The sequence below is a fragment of the Podarcis pityusensis genome, assembly GCF_964106645.2.
Source record: "Podarcis pityusensis genome assembly, chromosome: 8".
In the NCBI taxonomy this organism is placed as follows: Eukaryota; Metazoa; Chordata; class Lepidosauria; order Squamata; family Lacertidae; genus Podarcis; species Podarcis pityusensis.
This window is the reverse complement of record NC_138033.1, coordinates 74,019,088-74,038,709: the sequence shown is the minus strand read 5'-3', so window position 1 is coordinate 74,038,709 and position 19,622 is coordinate 74,019,088. Positions and strand designations below refer to the sequence as shown.

The 19,622-nt window shown below is 41.8% G+C and overlaps 1 protein-coding gene across 15 annotated transcripts in view; it reads left to right on the top strand.

Moving 5' to 3' along the window:
- The first annotated feature begins 5,125 nt into the window (after nt 1-5,125).
- The window catches only part of RERE (arginine-glutamic acid dipeptide repeats), a 334,725-nt gene continuing 320,228 nt past the window's right edge, over nt 5,126-19,622 (top strand). For 5 of the 15 annotated variants that reach the window (XM_081015986.1, XM_081015985.1, XM_081015993.1 and 2 more), the window contains exon 1: nt 5,341-6,121. The gene's annotated coding sequence lies outside the window, so the exon portion shown is untranslated. Of the gene's footprint in view, nt 5,299-5,338; nt 6,122-19,622 lie in introns of those variants that run through there. The other 10 variants (XM_081015980.1, XM_081015979.1, XM_081015994.1 and 7 more) reach the window with 4 other exon arrangements.

Genomic DNA, 19,622 nt, shown 5'->3' with positions numbered 1-19,622 from the left:
TTCATCCACGGTGTTTTTATCCATTATAGCAGGGATGAAGTGATGTGTTTAATTTCTGCCTGCCACACAGAAAAAGGAGCCATTCTAAACAGATCTTCCGGTTGGCTGCTGACTCAATTTGCTTTCTCCCCCTGCACCCAAATACCTATTGAATATGTAGATAAATCAGAGGAGAAAAGGATTGTTATCGCAGGTCGGATGGACTCTACAAACTGTCCCTAGGGTGTGATGGTCATTAACGTGTATTTGTACAAAGCCAGGAGGGGGAAATGGGCATATTTAAAAATGGAGGCTATTGCACAGGAATCTGAATTCATCTTCGCAGTCTTGCATATATGTTATGTATATGGAAAAAGCATGTTGGTCATCTTCAGACCATACCATCCCTAAGACATACAACATAAAGGGGGGGGGGAGGCGTACCTATTCAAATCGTAGGGGAGTGGAGGAAGGTCATCCGTAAAAGCCAATCAGAATATTATACGGTAAGCTAATCACCATATTGACATTTGCCTGTTTAATTAGCCTTCATTCTGCTTTAACAGTGAGCTGAGGAAAGGCCATGACTCATCCATCATGATCGCAGGCTGAGTTGCAATTTCTTGATTGCAGAATAAATTTTTGTTGCTCTTTAAAAAAAAAGGGGGGTGGAAATGAGTTGGTTTTCTTTATTGTTCCTCTTGGCTGCTGAATGGGGAATTGCAATCGGCAATTTACCTGCTATTACTTATCTGTTCATCTTCTCAAATATACGTGAGCTTAATATAGAAGGATGTAGTAGGTTACGGCTGTAGTTAATAGGAGTTCAGATTACAGAGGAGAATGTTATATACACAGAAATCTGTCTTATACTGTACTGAGTCAGAACATTGGTCCATCTAGCTCAGTATTGCTTACACTAGCCTTCTGTGGCTTAGTGGTAGAGCAGGGGTCAGCAAGCTTTTTCAGCAAGGGGCCGGTCCACTGTCCCTCAGACCTTGTGACAGGCTGGACTATATTTTTTTTGGGGGGGGAGGAAGAAGAACGAATTCCTATGCCCCACAAATAACCCAGAGATGCATTTTAAATAAAAGCACACATTCTATTCATGTAAAAAACACCAGACAGGCCCCACAAATAACCCAGAGATGCATTTTAAATAAAAGCACACATTCTATTCATGTAAAAACACGCTGATTCCCAGATTCAGAAGGTGATTGAGCCGGATCCGGCCCCTGGGCCTTAGTTTGCCTAACCATGGTGGTAGAGAATCAGTTTTGCATGCAGAAGCTTCCAGGTTCACTCCCCACCATCTCTGGGTAGCATTGGGAGAAAGCATTGTTCAAAATCCTGGACAGACACCACTATTCTATTCAGGTGCAGACAATACTGAGCTAGATGGAGCAGTGGTCACATTGGTACCAATGTGTTTTGTGATCATGGACTCCTTCCCATGCTATCTAGATGAGGCATGACATCTGGAGGCTTTGCATATGTCCCTTTTGATGTAATCACCCACTATCAGGATCCTAAGAACCCCGACCCCTTTAACCTAAGAAAATACATTTCAAATGTGTTGCAAATTGTGTGGAGACCTTTGCAGCACATCAAATTAATGCTATTAGTACTAATATAATAAATAATGTCTACTCTGAGCTTGATCTAAAAGGTTAACCCTATATTTTATTCAAAGCTGAGGATCATTAATTTGTAGCCTCAATAAATTCTAAAAGACCGAGAAGCTATGCATTCTATTTATTTTGTAAAAGATCACACCCGGTTCAAGCTATTTCCTGCCATCCACGGAGCCTTCATTGCTGTTCCCAGGTACAGTATCTGTTGCCTGAAGCGGTTGCTTCACTCTGCCTAATAATAGTACTGGTCCTGATCCGATCCTTCTTTTATAAGAAAATTTGAATAATATGTATTTATTAACTGTGAACATTTTGAGTTTATAAAGTAGAATTTCTATTGGTAAATAAAAGAATGCATATGATATGCATTTTTTAATATATGTGAATATTTTACGTTTATAAGATGGCATAGAAATGCTATTAATAAAATACACATTTACCCCTACATCATGTACCACGTGTATTTTATTAATCGAGCATTTCACATTGGTGTGCATATGGGTGTATATTTACTGAGAGAACCTCCATATATTGGACTATATGGAGCTATATTTTTCTAGTTAAAAGTAATACACACACACACACACACACACAATACAGTGACTAACGAAACAGCTGGTTGTGGCAAATGTTTCAGTTTCTGCCTTTAAAAATTTAATATATCTGTTTGGTTAGCCACTGTAATAAATATATTGCTTTAGTGATTAATTGCAACCTTCTGGGATCCAGGGCAAATGTTTGTTTGACGCTTTAAAAAGTATGTCTCTATATGAATGAATGACAAAACAGAGGTAGATGTTTTGTCATTCACTTATTTTTCATATCTGTACTTTGCATTTTTTAAAAAAATAAAACACACTGACAAAATATCCCATGTATCTTATTGGGAACATTGATCATATTTATTTATTTGCTGCTCATATATACCGCCTTTCTGCCAAGGTGCTTTATGATTTTGAAATATTATAATATACACATGATATATAATGAAAATATATGTATTTTTACACATACATGCAATATGTATATATCTTTATAAAATCCCTGTTGAGATAAGACAAGTGCCCACAACTGAATACACTTTTGTCTTATGAGACGTTCCCAGCTAGAAAAATAAAACCTTGCCATCAGTGTATATTTTGTATGGGTTTGTTTTTTTAATTGAAGGACAGGGTAGATGAGCACTCCTCAAGCATCATTGTGTGGAAACATCCATCAAAACAGGATCAGAACAATTGCAAAACAGTGCCCCTAACTTGGACCGCCACTAGGATACCATGGTTGGTGGTACTGAAAGCCACTGAGAGGTTGAGAATTAACAGGGACACATTTTCCCTCTCTCTCTCCCAATGGAGGTAATCATACAGTGCGACTATCCCAGAGCAGTGGCAGAGATGGCGCACGTCCCAGGGGCATAGCGTGCCTCCCACAGGGGCATGGCGAGGGTCCTGGGGGCGTGGCACACTGGCTGCAGGGGCGTGGCACCCAGCACGGGCAGGGGGGCAGCCGCGATGGCACCCCACCAGGATCGCGCTGCCAGGGGCAGTATGCTTCCCCACACTCCTCTTCCTCTGCCACTGCCCTAGAGCCATTCACCTTGACATGGATGTTGAGGTCTCCCAGAACCAGCAGTCCTCTGAGACCAAGGTGAAAACTACACACATATAAAAAAACCTGCTGTGAAAATGCTTTTTTATTTTTTTTTATATTTTTGAAAAATATATTGAATTTGCCATAGCTAACCGTTGCTATCTAGTCTCACATTTGTATATTGCACTTTACAACACACTTAAAACGTTTTATTTGACGCTGTGTAGCTGAGTCCCAGTGTCAGCTCAGGCACAGGGTGGTAAACCAGCAGATTCCCTCAAATGTCCCAATTGCCCAACGGCAGGGAAACACGCTCTCTATCCCCACTGTAATAAACAAATCCCCGCAACGGGATGAGCTCCCATTGTTCGGTCCCTGCTCCTGCCAACCTAGCAGTTCAAAAGCATGTCAAAGCGCAAGTAGATAAATAGGTACCACTCCGGTGGGAAGGTAAACGGCGTTTCCGTGCGCTGCTCTGGTTCACCAGAAGCGGCTTAGTCATGCTGGCCACATGAGCCGGAAGCTGTACGCCGGCTCCCTTGGCCAATAAAGCGAGATGAGCGCCGCAACTCCAGAGTCCGCCACAACTGCACCTAATGGTCAGGGGTCCCTTTACCTTTAATAAACGAAAATCTCCCCTTATTCCCTTATGGGGGACACAAGAGCCCTTATAGAGTCCTTTGCGGGTTCTCCATGGGCAGGGAGCCTGGAGAAAGAGAGAGATGGGATCTCTATAGATCACAGCAATTTCCCCTCGTTGACACTCAAGTCAGCCATGATGCTGCAGAGTACCCATGTGGGAGTAGCAGGGTGAGGCAAACTCTGCCAGGCTCACCCACCCTGGTCTCAAGCCATATGGACCAGATCAACCTTCTGGTCCAGAATCTGATCGTGGATGAGGGAGGTCTTACTCCAAGCAGATCTGGCATTCAGCAATAAAGAAAATCAACAATAGCCTGCTCCATGTATCCCTTAGTGTAGTACACAATTAATATATGGATGATGCCCATGCCGATAACCAACACATGGTGAACATATTGCATTCATTTTATATTGTGAACTGCCCCCGATCTTCAGATGAATAATAATAACAATAATAATTTCATTATTTATACCTCGCCTATCTGGCTGGGGTTTCCGCATGAAAGGCAGCATATACAGGGCCGGATTTAGGTTTGATGAGGCCCTAAGCTACTGAAGGTAATGGGGCCCTTTATATGTCCAGCTGTCCCTTGTCAACAACAAATTGCTGCTGTTTTTTTGTTTTGAATATATGCTACAGTATATGGTAATTTATGAAATAGGTCCATAATAGGACCTAGATTTGCACACAACAAATAAGAACCTAAACAACACAAAACACTGTTGCTGTATGTAGGTTTTATTTTATTTGTTTTTTATCTTATAACTTTCCCCTTTAAATTCTTTTGGGGCCCCCAAGAGAGTGGGGCTCTAAGCTATAGCTTGTTTAGCTTAAACGTAAATCCGGCACTGATTACACATGTAATAAATGATCATGGCGACATTTCACGTTTATATGGCGGCATAATGAAAACTCTTATGATAAAGACTCCAACATACAATTATTAAATACAGTAATATGCTAATTAATAGAATTCCCATAAGGGAGATATAAAGAAATTCAGCTAGATAACTTCAATAAAAAGAAGGGACCGCGGGGGGGGGGGACCCACAACCACACACTTAGAAGATACAAAAATACATGAGGGGAAACTGCCTGTATTTGAGGGCGAAGGGCGGGGGAGGGGAGTAGCGCCCCCCCCCCGACCCCCAAGCTCAGCGCGCCAACCGTCGCGGGCGCGAGGAAGAATCCCCGCCCCCGGCCTCCCGCCTCGCCCAATCCCAATCCCGCTCCCTTCCTACTCACTCAAACAAACATACATATGCACTCTCTCTCTCACACACACTCTTTTTTAAATCACTTCCATCCTTTGCCCTGATTGGTCGCGGCTTCTTCGCCGGGGTCATGAGGTCCCTCCTCCTCCTCCCCCACCGCACACATTTATATACACACACGCACATTCATAGACAGGCACACACCGGCTCCAGCAGCCAATGAGGAGGCGCGATACTGGTATGTGGCGCTGGCCTGTCTGGGGGTGGTTGCTGGGTGTCTCTTTGGTTGTGTGAGGAAGAGGAGGAGGAGGAGGAGGAGAAGGAAGGAGAGAGAGAGAGAGGAAGAAGAAAAGAGAGGAGCTCACACTGCTGCTATTATTGCTTATCTCTCTCTCTCTCTCCCTTCACCCTCTTTTGCATATATATTTCCCCACAGAAGGAAAAGAGGAGGGTGTGCATTGAGCTGGCTGGATTATCTCTTCCTCCCCCCTCCTCAATATTCACCCATCTTTTTCCTTCACCCCCACTGGCTTCCTCCTGCTCCTCTTGCACGACCCCCCCAGCCCTCTCTCAATCCCTCTTTCTTTCCCCTCACCCGCCCCCCACCCCCACTGAGCACATTGTCTCCTCCCACAACAGTCTCGGGCCCCCTCCTCAATCTTTGGCCTCTTCCGCCTCCCCTAAAAGAAACAACCCCAAAGCCTGAAGAATCTGGCTCCATAAGCATCAGAGGATCCAACTGAGTCAGTTTCCCACCCCTCCCCCTCCCCTGCTTCCATTCATAATAGAAGCCCCCTCCCATCACCACATCTCTTGCTTTTCCTCCACAATCTCGTTCTTTCTATCCCCCCCTTTTTTTTTGCTGGGGGGCTTCCATAGCCTCTTTCCCAGAAACCCAAATCCACAGCAACACATATATTTTAGCCCTGACCCTTCCACAACTCTCCCCTCCCCATCCCATTCTTCCCCTGCTTCTTTTAGACTTTCCTTGGGATCTACCCATTGTCCCCCACCCCCACCACCAAAAAGAATCTACTGATGGTGTGATCTGTGAGGTGAAGGTGAGTAAGGAAGTTCTCTTTGAATTGCTTTTTGCTTTTTTATTTATTTCCTTCCCCATGGTTTGTGCAGGAAGTGATATGGGGTAGGTGGGAAATTGGAAGGGTTTTTTTGTGTATATGTGTGTTTTGGTTGAGGTGTGCTTAAAAGGCCCCTTTAAACACCTGGTGGTTTCACATGTAGCTCAAAAAGATTTCGGTAGAGAACTGGAGATTTTGTTGTTAGAGGCTGATTCTGCCCCACCCCCAGCCACTCCATGAAGTGTTTTGATAAACTGGGTTTTTGTGTATGTGTATGTTATGAATCGGAATGACTGTTGAATTCTTCAGATGACTCTTGAATGGATACTGGGAGTCCATGTGGATGCAATTCAAAAAGAGGTTGAAATTGGTGATTTGTAACATTTGCTTTCTTCCTGTCACTGCTGGTATCTAGTTAGATTCATTCTTTGTTTTACCAGTCACTGATTGGGGAAACCCCCTCCCACCCAAAAAATAAAGGATAACTTTGTCTTCTATGCATATTTTAAATAGATGGAAGATTTGTAGAAGATTTGGGGGTGGGAAGAGACTATTCTCTGTACAGTATGGAAACATATCAACTTCAGTGATTTCCCCCCTTCCCTTTTTATTTTAGTACAGCTTGTGTGTGAACTGTTTTAGATGATAACCATTCCCAGTGTGATCTCTCTCTCTCTCTCTCTCTCTCTCTCTCTCTGTGTGTGTGTGTGTGTGTGAGACAAACCCTCCCCAATGGGTTGTTAGGAAAGAGTAAGCTGTGCCCCATTTTGTGAATGAATGCATGATGTTTGCATTGATTGCATTAAGAGAAGATTGTATCAATGTGTGTAATCACAGCCTCCCTCTCTGAGATACTTGCCTTTGACTTGCACAGACACATACATATATGTTCACCCCTCTTTTTAAGATTTGGGAGATATTTGGGAACAGAGAGGTGTGGGAGGGGAGAGAGCAGAAGCTAAACTCCTGAAAACTATAACAGTTGGTGAAGTTGGCTGTAAGAAAACAAAATGATTCATTCATTCCTTCCTTCATTAATTCAAGCATGTGGTTGAGTTTGGTTTATTTTTGAATACTGTTTTGCTGTTGCTTTTAATTTAGTGACTGACTTTGCTTGTGAACAGCTTTATTTCTGGGTTTTATAGTACCATGTCATTTTACAAAAAAGTGTATATGTGTGTGTGTATATATATCCCCTTTTGTGGTTTGTGTGTGTGCCTAGTTCTGCTGCTGTAAAGTGAAACTCCAGTCAATAGTATTCATTACTATAAGTGATATAAACATTTGGTCTCTGTTTATTACAAATGTATGTCAAGATTTAGAATGCCTTTGTTTTTTTCAATTAGCAAATATATCTGAAATGTCATGTTCCACAACAAGCAAGAAATTATAAGTGTATTTTACTCTTGTTGCTAACACTTAATTTAACTCTTAACTGTTGGCACAGCTAGGTGCTAAATACATACAATAGCACCCCATTTGGTGTGCCTTTATGTGTGTAGACTGCTTTCATAGGATGTGGGGAGCCTGAAGATTGGGGTGAGGGAAGTACAGTTACTGGGTGTGGAATCTGATTTTAAAAGTGATTGACTTCTTTTGGTTTTGTTCCTGGAGCATGCACTATAATTTATTTGCCAGGATCAATTTCTTTCGTTTTAATGATTTCTTCTTGTGGGTGGTGAGCTGCTATGCTAATCTATTAGTTAGTGAGGACTGAAGGAAAGAGAGGGAGAGACCCACACAATGCCTAGGGTGGGATCTTATTGTTCACTTTCTCTCATAGTTAGAGCCATGCTTGCCTACAGAGAGAGAAAGCATTTTCCCCTCCTCTTCTCTCTCTCCCCCTTGCTTTTTTAGCTGGGAAGCATTACTCCATTACTTCTGCCTTTACAATGTTAGAGAGAGAGGCCATCCAAGGTGAATGGAAGAGAAGCCAACATCCACCTAAAGCTCCTTCTTTCCTCTTCCCTTTTCTTAGACTTAGCTTCTCCTGCTGTTCCTGTGTGTGAGTGAATTTCAAAGGTGATAACAGTAAACTCTAGAGGTTGTAGCCAGTGTTAAGTCAGCTGAAGAGTAGAAGCATTGAAATTGATGGGCATGACTGTCTTAGGACCATACATTTCAGTGAGTCTACTTTGAGTAGAACTCAGTTGGATACAATCCTAGGCTTCCAGTTTGCATAGAGTGGTCTCCCTTTCTTCCTCCAAAGAAAATTGCCAGAGCTTTCTGAGTAACAATGTATTATTCATTCCTCCTTATTCCTCAATGTAGCGCCTTATGTCCACAAGGTGCATGCAGAAATTATCACGTTCAGTTCCTGGCTCTTTCCAGCTGAGAGACTCAGGTAGAAGGTGTCAGGAAAGCCTTTTCTTTGCCTCAGATCCTGGAGAGCTGCTGCCAGCCAGAGCAGGCAGTACTGATTTTGATAAAGAGAGTCTGACAGCTTCTCATGTTTCAGACAGTGTCAGAAACTAGTCAGGTGCCAGGCACGTTTTGTGACTGGTGTGGGTCCAATTACCACCTGGGGAGATCTCTAGATGCCAGGTCGGCGACTGGGGAAAGCAAAATGTCACTTAGAGAAGGATCTGAAATATTTTCCTTGAAGATCAAATTTGTTTTATTCTGGAGTGTTTTATTTGATGTTTTGATGTGTTGTAAACTGCTTTGAGATTTGTTTCAAAAAATATAAAGTGGTATAAAGATGATGAAAATAATAATCCCACTGCAACCCCCCCCCCCCAAAAAAACCCTGCACTTAGAAATTCCATTGTGGCAAATGCAACCCAGATTTAAGGTGCCATTTGGCAATTAGATTATATATCTGAGTTTCTAACACTGGCAAGAGTAACCAATAACCCTACAAGGTATGTTTGTATATGGATCGCTCTGTGGCAGAGGTGGGCTGACCCGAGTCTTGTGTGGTATTCCAGTACACCAATCTAATTTTTTATGAGTGTATTTTAAATTTACTGTACAAAACAAGAGTACTTAGGATCCCTTCTCAATTAAGGCATCACTAGTCTGTGGGACGCGGGTGGCACTGTGGGTTAAACCACAGAGCCTAGGACTTGCCGATCAGAAGGTCGGCGGTTTGAATCCCCGCAACGGGGTGAGCTTCTGTTGCTCAGTCCCTGCTCCTACCAACCTAGCAGTTCAAAAGTACATCAAAGTGCAAGTAGATAAATAGGTACTGCTCCGGCGGGAAGGTAAACAGCATTTCCGTGTGCTGCTCTGGTTCGCCAGAAGCGCCTTAGTCATTCTGGCCACATGACCTGGAAGCTGTACGCTGGCTCCCTCGACCAATAAAACGAGATGAGTGCCGCAACCCCAGAGTCGGTCATGACTGGACCTAATGGTCAGGGGTACCTTTACCTTTACCTAGTCTGTGTTAAATTATCTGCAAGCACACTCTTGCTTGAGAAAAATGTAGGCGGTCCCTTGCTGGATCAGACCAGGGATTCCAGCAGGCCATGGTAGTCTACCAGAAGTTGTCTGGGGATCAAACTGTGAGCTGTCTTCTGCTTTCTGCCATCCCCTTGTGTATACCCCCCCAATCCCTCAACGATGAAGAGGGTGGTTGTCTGCTTACGGTAGCTTTTTGTGTCCTGCTTCATTTCTTAACCTCCAAGCGTTCCTGGCATCCTTTCAAATGTAAGTTGTTCCTTCTAAAGCCCTTGGCAATGGATAACAAATATTAACTAATCTCCTTGTAATGAAATTCCATCTATGCTTCTCTAGTAACCAGATTCCTTTGGCTTCAGGTTCATAACCCTCCTTGTTTTCTGTTGTATATCTTTCTCTTTTCCATGCCTTGCTTTTAGGCCAGCAGTTATTTCATAGGGATGCCATTATAAGACATAGTCTGGCCAAGAAATAGGTCAGTGGTTGAACATAAGAGTTTTCACTGGGACTTGACTTGTGGTAGGAGGTATTTGTAATAATGAGCTCCGACAAGACCCTGCTCTGAATTATTAATTTAACTCTCCATGTCTGCTAGCTTTTCCAGCTAATTGCAGAGCCTGGACTCCTAAGTTGTATCTTCTGACTGTGTTAGCCCCCAAGGGCAGAAGAACTGCCTTGCTGGATTGGACAAAAGGACCATTTATTTTAGTAGTGGGCAACATGTGGCTCTCCAGATGTTATTGAACTCAAGCTCCCATTAGTCCCATTCAGCATGGCCAGTGGTCAGGGATGAAGAGAGTTGTAGTCCTGCCAGATGTTTCCCAGAAAAGGGCATGGAAGGAATGGCTTTTCTTTGTTGGTTTCCAGCATCTGGATTTCTGGTTGTATATTACATGCTAACATGGACACATTTAGCTATTGTGGTTAATAGCCCTTGAGGGACAGAAATGTGTATAAAATGTAACAGACTGTCCTCTGCATCAAAAAAATCAAAACTCTATACCCACAGGGGATGTGATGGAGGACAGGTTCATCCCATACATTTAAAGCACATCCAATGTACATTTAAAGTATATGACTTACTCCCAAAGAGCAACAATTCCAGCAACCTTAACAAACTACAGTTCCCAGAATTCCTTGCGGGACGCCATTTGCTTTAAATATTCAACATATATTTAAATGTATGGTGTTTTAAATGTATGGTGTGGGTTTGCTCCAGGTAGGTGGCACTGCTAGAATAACAATCCTCTCCTCCATGAAATACCACCCTTCATGCATCTTCCTTAGGAGGCAAAGCTCCTATTCAAGCTTGCATAGTGACCCCTCTGTTCACAAAATGAGAACTGATGGAAGATGCCAGAGCAGGCACAAATCTTGGGCGCTGTTCTGAAATCACTGAGTTTGTTCTATTATTAAGGATGCTGACATTCTTATTATTGATTGACCATACTCGGAACAATCTAAAGCCATATTGTCATTTTACAGACCTGATGGAGATTAAGCCACTTGCCTCAGTGTAAGGTTTTGTCAAGTACAATAGGCAGGGAAAAAGGAGATTATGTCTGCCACCCCAAGTGCCGTGGAGGAAAAGCAGTATGCATGTGTAATAAAGCCTGTATGTAATACAGACAGCATACATACGTAATAAACGACACAGATAAATTCAATCGTATTGGAACGTGGGTTGGCCTCCCTAATTTCTCTTGACTCGCTCCAGTTTCTCTGTGTGCCTCAGTCACTAATACTGCTGGTTTTGTTTTCAAAGGAGGCTGTAGCCCTTTCCTCCCTTTTTTGTATAAAGACTTGTTTTCCCCTATGGGGTTGATGTCTCTGGGGTTTCAAAACATACTGTGGGCTTCATTTGGTCTGTTCCATCATATAAATGGATGAGGAGGCATGCATTGAAATGCTTTGTGAATCCCCTGCTATAATAAAAATATTGGGCATGGGTATCAGACTAATTGCCATGGCAAGCTGCTTGTGCTGTGTGCCACCTCTAGTAAATTGGAAAGAATCACTAGATGTTCAGAGGTGATAAAGTGAAATTAAAACAAATCTGAGTTAAAAATGAGTTCGAATGAAAACGAGCCAGGAAAGGAGGTGTATTCACTAATGCAACCTAAATTGACCTGGATTCTGTTTATCTTTAATTCACCTCACCCACAGAATACAAATTAGTCTATTCTCATTATGTATGCATACATCCATTTACACTAATGGGAGTTTATTTTTGAGGTAGGGTGCAGTGGCAGAACTGCGGCTTGGCATTCTCATTTGTGGCTTTAAATCAATGAACACAATATTTGCCTGTAATATTATTTTGGCCAAAGAAAGTGTCTGGAATTACTCTTATTGTTTGCAAGAAAAAGACTTAACATTTTCTGGACCGATAGTCAGAATGGATAGTGAAGATGCTCAAATGGAACTGGGAGTCAATTCTAGAGGCTCCTCCCTGGTCAGTGATGTTTTCACAAGAGGGTTATTCTATATCAAGTGATCAAACTTTTTTACCTCATGTCAATCCAATTTTCTTAATATTTTGTACACTTGTTGAATGATCAAAACTAAGTTTAAATCTAAAATTTTAATTATTTCTCTCACCCCTTTGTGAATTATGAGGGTTTGAAAAAATTTCGGCCTTGCTGGACTACAGAAAAACCTTAAAAGCTCAGCCCAGAATTGAGAAACTAAAAACACCATTCTAAAACATCAATCCCTTCAGAACTTTATGAGCTTTAATATGATATGTCACATGATGGACTTACTTTAAAATTTAAATTTAAGTTACAAAATTTAAATTTTAAAAAGTGATTAAAAATTAACATGATTTAAAATTTCCAAAAAAATTTATTGATTATTTAATATTTTTAAGAGCTACCTGCAAATTTTCATCTTTGGCTCTCAATGAGATCATATTTAGAATAAATATTTTGTAAATACCTGTCTGCCTTATTGGGTTCTGTTTCATGAATTGTTGTAATGTTCATGAAATGAAATACTAACAAGAATTCTTTCAAAGCGTTAATTCTGTCACACAGTTGCAAGCTATCACTCGGCTTTGGAACACATTTTTAAAAGAAAAGCCTAACTAGCTTTTCAGATACCTTTTAATTGAGTAACTTTCTAAAGAAATGTCTGAAGTAACTGATATTATAGTTTGGTCTTATTTTGTTATATTTTACTACAAGAAGACCCATTTATCCAAAATAGAACCCAGTAAGGCAGACCTGTATTAGGCAGACCTTAGAAATATTAAATAATCAATAATTTTTTGGGGGAATTTTAAAATCATATTTATTTTTGTAATCACTTTTTTAAATTTTCAGTTTTGAAACTTAAATTTAGAATTTAAAGTAATAATAAGTAAGTAACACTGGCTGTGCTTTTAGGGCCCAACAGAGGAAGCTGTCTTATATGAAGATGTGCACTGACTGGCAGCAGCTCTACATGTTTTCAGGCAGGAGCCTCTCCCATCCGTACCTGGAGATGCTGGGGAATTGAACTTGGGACCTTCTGCATGCAAGGCTGATAGTCTACCACTGAGCTATCGCCTTCCACAAGTCATGCTTGGCCTTGATAGGATATCTAATCTGCAGTTAACACAGAATCTGCACTGAAGTGTTTGAGTTCTTGTCTCTGATATCTTTCTGAGCTTTGGAGGCATTGAATTGCTTTCAGACAACCAGCATGGGGTTAGGGTTGAGCCCTTGCCACATTTCCTTCCTAAGTCTGATGGAGAATGGGGTGGCTTCTGGCGCTTTGGCACAGAGCTTTGGTAGCATTTGCCAGAGGCAAGAGGGATGCTGGATATGGAGGTGAATTTGGGCATCCCTGTCCTCACTCACAACATGCACATGATTCTGTGCATGTTGAGACACAGACAGTGGGCTCCTTAATTCCCTCTCACTCAGTACAGATAGGGATGGAGACTTTGGCCTTCCTCTTTGTTTATTTACCTTTGTTTTCATTCCTACATCCTTGTGTTTTGAGTCCTTCAGAAGATTGAGCAATGAAGCTGCATAAAAGGTGAGGGCTCTGCCCAAGCATTTGTTGCCATTCCCAATATTAAGAAGGAGTTAAGGAGCCATTTGTGCATCTGGAGGCTAATAGCAATGAGCTATTCTGGGCATTGTGGGGAAGGAGATTCAGTCCTCATGCTACCAGTCCCCTATATACTTACAAATTTGACTCTTCTCTGTTTTGCTTTTATAGAGGACAATGTAGCCTGAGCTTGTGTTGTCTAGTACCCTGGTTATTTCCTCCCTTGTTCTGTTCTTGATTAGCTGTTCTGAAATTGTACTTACCAGTAAGGGTATATAGTGTTTTGCTGCATCAAATGCAGGTTTTTATTTTTGTGGGGTGGGGGCTTGGACCTCAGACAACCTGTGAAATATTGCCTTGACACAGTGAGCCCTGTGAAGTTGTGGAAGCGTCACTTGCAGGAGAGCTTGCTCTGTTTTTTTGTTTTTTTTTTTAATGATACGACTTTGCTCAGCCCAGAGGTAACATGCTGAAAGTGAGCAACTGGCATGGGAGATGAGAAATACGGTATCTACAGTGGTACCTCCGGTTACAAACTTAATTCATTTCGGAGGTCCGTTCTTAACCCAAAACTGTTCGTAACCTGAGGTGCGCTTTCACTAATGATGCCTCCCACTGCCGCCAGGCCACCAGTGTGCAACTACCGCTCGCATCCCGGGGCAAAGTTTGCAACCAGGAGACCTACTTCCGGGTTAGCGGAGCTCGTAACCCGAAGCATTCATAAGGAGGACGGTACGTAACACGAGGTTCCACTGTATTTTGAAAGCTGAAGGAGGCAGCCAAGGTAGGACAGTGGCTGCCAACAGGCTTGGTACAGTACGAGACATGTCTAAACAACAGAAGCCAGGACCATGTCAGAAGCACAGGTCAGCTTTACCAAATATCCGAAGCTGCCATCTTTGAAGTTGGAGCATCGGTGCATCTTAACTCAGGATTGTTTCCTCAACCTGGTTCCCCAGGTATTTCTTCATCATTTGCTACCTGGCATCTGATAACAGTGGTGGAAACCTTGGGCTCGGGGCCAAATGCAGCCCTCTCTCTGCCTGGCTGTCCAGAATCTCCTCTGGCTGTGCTGCAACCGAGCCCTCAGCTCCTCTCCCCAGTCCTCACAAAACTTGCTCCTTGCTCTTTTGCCTGGCTAGAATTCACCCTGGAATGGTCATAATGCCTCTTGCTTGGTGAACGAAGGATGGAAGTCGTTTGTGTAAATTGCTGGATTTTTGTGTGTCTGGGATGTAGCGTACTGGATAGAGGTAAGTCTTGCATCCATTGCTCTGACCACATTTGCCCTTGGCACCACTGGTGCACAGCCTCTGGAAGGTACTCCAAAAGGGAATGTGGTCCTCCAGCTGAAACAAGCAGGAGTTGGGAACCTGCCTTACAGCCCCTTTCCAGATCACTTCAGATCTTCCCTCCTTGCACTCTCTTGAAGTTTAAACAGACTCTCTTTCTCCCTTGGCAGGGAAAGGTTGAAAATGACTTCTAAATGTAATCTTGATGACCTGCTCTTTCTCTGTGTTCCTGCAGAGGTCACCTAAGTGAATCTTTTTTCTTTTTTAAAAAACCTTTAGGAAATGGAGCTGATTTAGTATTATGAGATTTGAACCAAATCAGTTGTTATACTTTTTTTGGCAAGGGGGCAATGGAAAACACCTGGCTCCTTTTTTTTTGCTTTGAAATATCTAGAATGGGGATTTTTTTTCCTAGCCAATGGGGTGATGGTAAATCTTTCAGCTTTTCGCCCCTTTGCCTTTTTTCATTTATAAATGTCATTTCTGAACTACTTGAAACCTTTAGCCCTCTTCTCCCCCCTCCGTGCTTCCCTTTCTCTCTGTGTGGTTCTTAGGGTTTTCCATTTGGCAACTAGGGTCCCCTTTGATCTTTTGCTTTAAAAACAAAAATAAGATGAAAAGAACAAACACTTACATTTGTTTTCAAAAACACCACAGGATATTGGTGTCTTTGTTCTAAAGGCAATGTCTTGACGGCTTGGAGATTTTTCTGCACTTTGACTCTCTGCTTTTTTGGTAGTTTATGTTGATGCGCTCATTTGATTGGCAGTTTGTCTCTGGAAAATGGCCCGATACAATCTGCTACGCACACATATTAATTTGTGGTAGCGAATCTTTTATTTTTTTCTTTAGAGCAAAATAAATTTGTGAGAGTGAGGATTTAAATTTTTGGGAGGCACTAAGGGCTCAGATATAAAATGAGAATCCCAAGATGTGGTGGTTTACTTTTGGGTGGGAGGGAGATGGGGAGTGTTAGCAAATGCATGTGGAATTCTTCTTGTGGTTCCCATGTGAGTGAAAGGCAGCATTCTTTGTTTCTAAAACAAACCACATTCGAAACTGGTTTTGCTACAATCCAAAGTGCTTTTAATAGCATTCTTTGCACTGGTGAGCCAGCAGGTATAAAAGCAAGTCTGGAATGTCAAGGTGTGGACACAATACAGTGCTAATATTTGATGTATGTGGAGAACTCAGGATTTGATTGATATGTTTTAAACCCAGTTGCTTGAGTCTTCCTGAATTCAAGTGAAGATCAAGCCTTCATAGTTTTATTAGCTTCTACTCAAAGAGAAGGTGGCTAGCATGCATTACTCCAGTTAAGATTTTAATCCTCAAATCTTCTAGGGAAAGCTTGTTTCTTTCTACATAACCTGAAGGAGGGGAGCCTTAACTTCCATGGGACCAGATTGCAGAGGGATAGCTGTGTTAGTTTGTTGCAGCAAAAATTAAGAAGACTTGGAACAGAATCACTGCGGCATAAATTCTTGTGGGCCAGGGCGAACTCTAGTAAATGCAGTTTCTATTGCTGGTCGCCTGCAATAGAAGGGTAATAGAAAATCCAGTTGGGAGGCGGTATGCCTCTGAGTCTCAGTTGCTGGGTATTACAAGTGGGGAGGGTACTATTGTTTTTGGGTCCTGTTTCCAGACTTCCCCATAGTCATCTTGTTAGCCATTGTGAGAATAGGATGAGGGTTTGATGGGCCTTTGGTCTGATCTAACAGGGCTGTTAGTATGTTCTTATGAAGGGTGCTTCCCTGTTAATACATTTAGATTCTATTTATTTTGAATATTTTTACAGCGCCTATTAACCCAGATGTTTCCAAGGACCGAACAGGGGGAAACTGGCTTGTACCTGGTCAGATTATCTCGGAGTAACCCCTTTGAAATGAATGGTCCTATGTCCATTAATTCCAAGGGTTCTACTCTGAGTAGGGCTAACATTGAATATAACCTCTAATTTTCTTACCTGAACACAAGTTAAGACTGTTGCATGACTGCTTCGGTAAGTTTCTTTAAATAAGTTCTTCATGTGAATGAACAGCAGTTTTGGATTGGGGAAAAAGCCCTTCCTTCGTTTTTTATGATGCCGTTGTTGTTGTTGTTGTTGTTGTTGTTGTTATAGCCTGCCTTTTTTCCTGACAAAGACTCAAAGTGGCTTATAGCTAAAATAGAAGCAGCTAAAAGCACAGAAAAAGGCAATCATTAAAACCTACACGTGCTGTATCAGGACCCATCTTGGAGGCATTCCTTCCTTTGTAACAGAAAAAGGAGGGTGCTGCTTCTAAGAAACAGTTTGGCTTTTCACGTTTTTTATGTGGGCTCTTCTATGAAATGATTACTTTTTTAAAAGAAAAAAGTTCTTCCCAGTTAGTTGGGGAACCATTTTCATGTCATCTAACTGAGCAGTCCTAATTCGTATTGTGCATGTGTTAAAATCTGGCAAAGAGGCTTTTGAAGCTAATGCTCCGAGCTTCAGGTCTCAAGTTTGCTTGTAGCTTAGCAGTCTTCTGTACATTTTAAATTCACTGTAGTTTTAGGCCCTAAGCAGCTTGTTAAAAATGTTAATGCAAGCTATGTGGGAAGCTCCTGTATTAGAAATTAAGACCTTTTTATATAGGCTGTCTCTATTCTGTGCGTTCTGCAGTTCCCCCTTCTTACTTGAAAAGAAATAGTATTTCTGCTTTGTGTTCTTTCCTGTTTTTCCTCCCCCCTCAGTTTAGTTATTTTTTATATATATAAAAGGTATTTGTCTCACATCACCCTTTTCATTTTAAATTAAAATGCTTTCTCTTTGCTGCTTTGACACTTCCATTTCTTCTTATTGTTTCTTTGTATGCCTGATGTTTTTCCTGTGCCTAGCTTTTTTTTTTTTACCTTGTTGCTTTGATTTGCAGTTTTTCATTAAAATGCCTCTTCTGTGCATTTAGCCAGATTTTTCTGTTCGCTCAGCATTTGGAGAGGATCAGAAGGTGATGCGGGAGCGAAAGCTGACGGGTGCAAGGCAGCCTTAGTGCTCAGATGCTGCCGTGCTTTTAAGTTCCTTGAATGCAAGCTTTGCTTGAACTGCAGAGGTTGCTATTTTCACAGTGCAATTGGCAGCTTTCTTGAGGGTATGTCTCTGCAGGACATTTCCCTACTACTTTGGATTTGGTGTCATGGCACACAGCTGGGGTTTCTGGAGTTGTAGGGGAATGTGTGGCACTGGGATTTGTATCTACCACCCATGCCAGTCCAGCAGAATCCATTGTTTGTTGTTGATTCAGCTGGGAGTTCAGGGGAAGGTCAGTAAGCATGTGGCATGACTGGGGTGGATGGTGTGTGTGCGCGCTCTATTTGGACCAGATGTAGAATGTTGACTTGCTTCTCTCTTCATAAGAGCAGCCAATGCCTTCCTTATTGTTTAGCATTGTTTTTCCAATGGTTTCCAATGGTTAAGAACAGAAAATTAACACACTTAATAACTGGTGTTGTGGGATACACACATTTAACTAAGACTCAATAGTGAAATATATTTGAATATCTAAAAGTGTGACAGTGATTGTGAATTGGCTTTTTTCTTGTTTAGTAATGTAATTAATTTTTAGGAAACTTTCTCTCACCTTACTTTTGATATCTGTGCTACTGAATGACTTCTACAGCTTTAATTTTAGAGAAAATGTGCTAATTTAAACATTATCAGTACAGTAGTACTATAACTGTTTTAACAATATGTTAAAGGTAAGTAAAAATTTATCAGTTTAAGAGTTAGACCCATAAGTAGTAGCCAGGGCATTACCACATTCACCTCTACATAGTTCTAGCCTGATTTAAAACATTGTGATATATTGAAATATCATGATGATTAGCTGGTGATATATCGTGATATTGAAAACCAGATATCGCCCTGCTCCAGTTGCCATGCTCTAGCAGAGAGGCATCCTGACTTGCTGCTATTAGGGCTGGAGTCGCTATATGTTTTGTCTTCCATTTTTAATGCTTGCCATGTCTGAACTGGGAAACATAAATTCCTTCCCTCCTCCTATTTCCTAATTAAATTCTGAAAGGCGGTACTGTCTGATTCTCCCATCAGCCAGGGGATCAGAGGCCAATGGGAGGCTGTTATCCATTTATTATAAGGAAGAACATCATAGCAATGGGGAGACCAAGCTGGTCCTTTCCATTGGCCAAAGGAGCAGCAGCCACAGGAAGCTTGCTTCTTCCCCTCCCTGCCCTGCCAGAAAGAGCATTTATGAGAACGCTTTGCCCTCTCAATCTCTTGTCCTTTTAGATTGTAAATCTGAAGGCAGAAGCGAACTTAAGCCTATCTGGTCTATTTTTATTTTTATTTTTTTCATTGAAGAGCAGGGTACAAATACTTTAAATAATAAATGAATAAATACTTGAATGCTGCTCAGCCATGGGTGTTGCTTGTGACTCTGGATCATCTCTCTTAGTGTGGAGGTGACCCCTGACTTCCTGATGGTGACCCAGGCTGCTTTGTTGAATTGCATCTGGATTGCTCTTAGCTGTTTTGGTAACCTTGGACTCTCTGGCTCTGACCCCTTACTTCAGTGCCAGATGGTAGCTTGAACTCTGGTTTTCAGTAGCTATTATTTTTCTCCCTGAGTTTTCACAGATGACTCAGCCTAACATGTACATTGTTGACCATTACTATGGAAGTGCCCATGATCTACAGCTAAGCTGTGCTTCCTAAATTGAAAATATTTTTGTGGGTGTGGTGCAATCGTTGCTTAAAATGTTGTATCCTT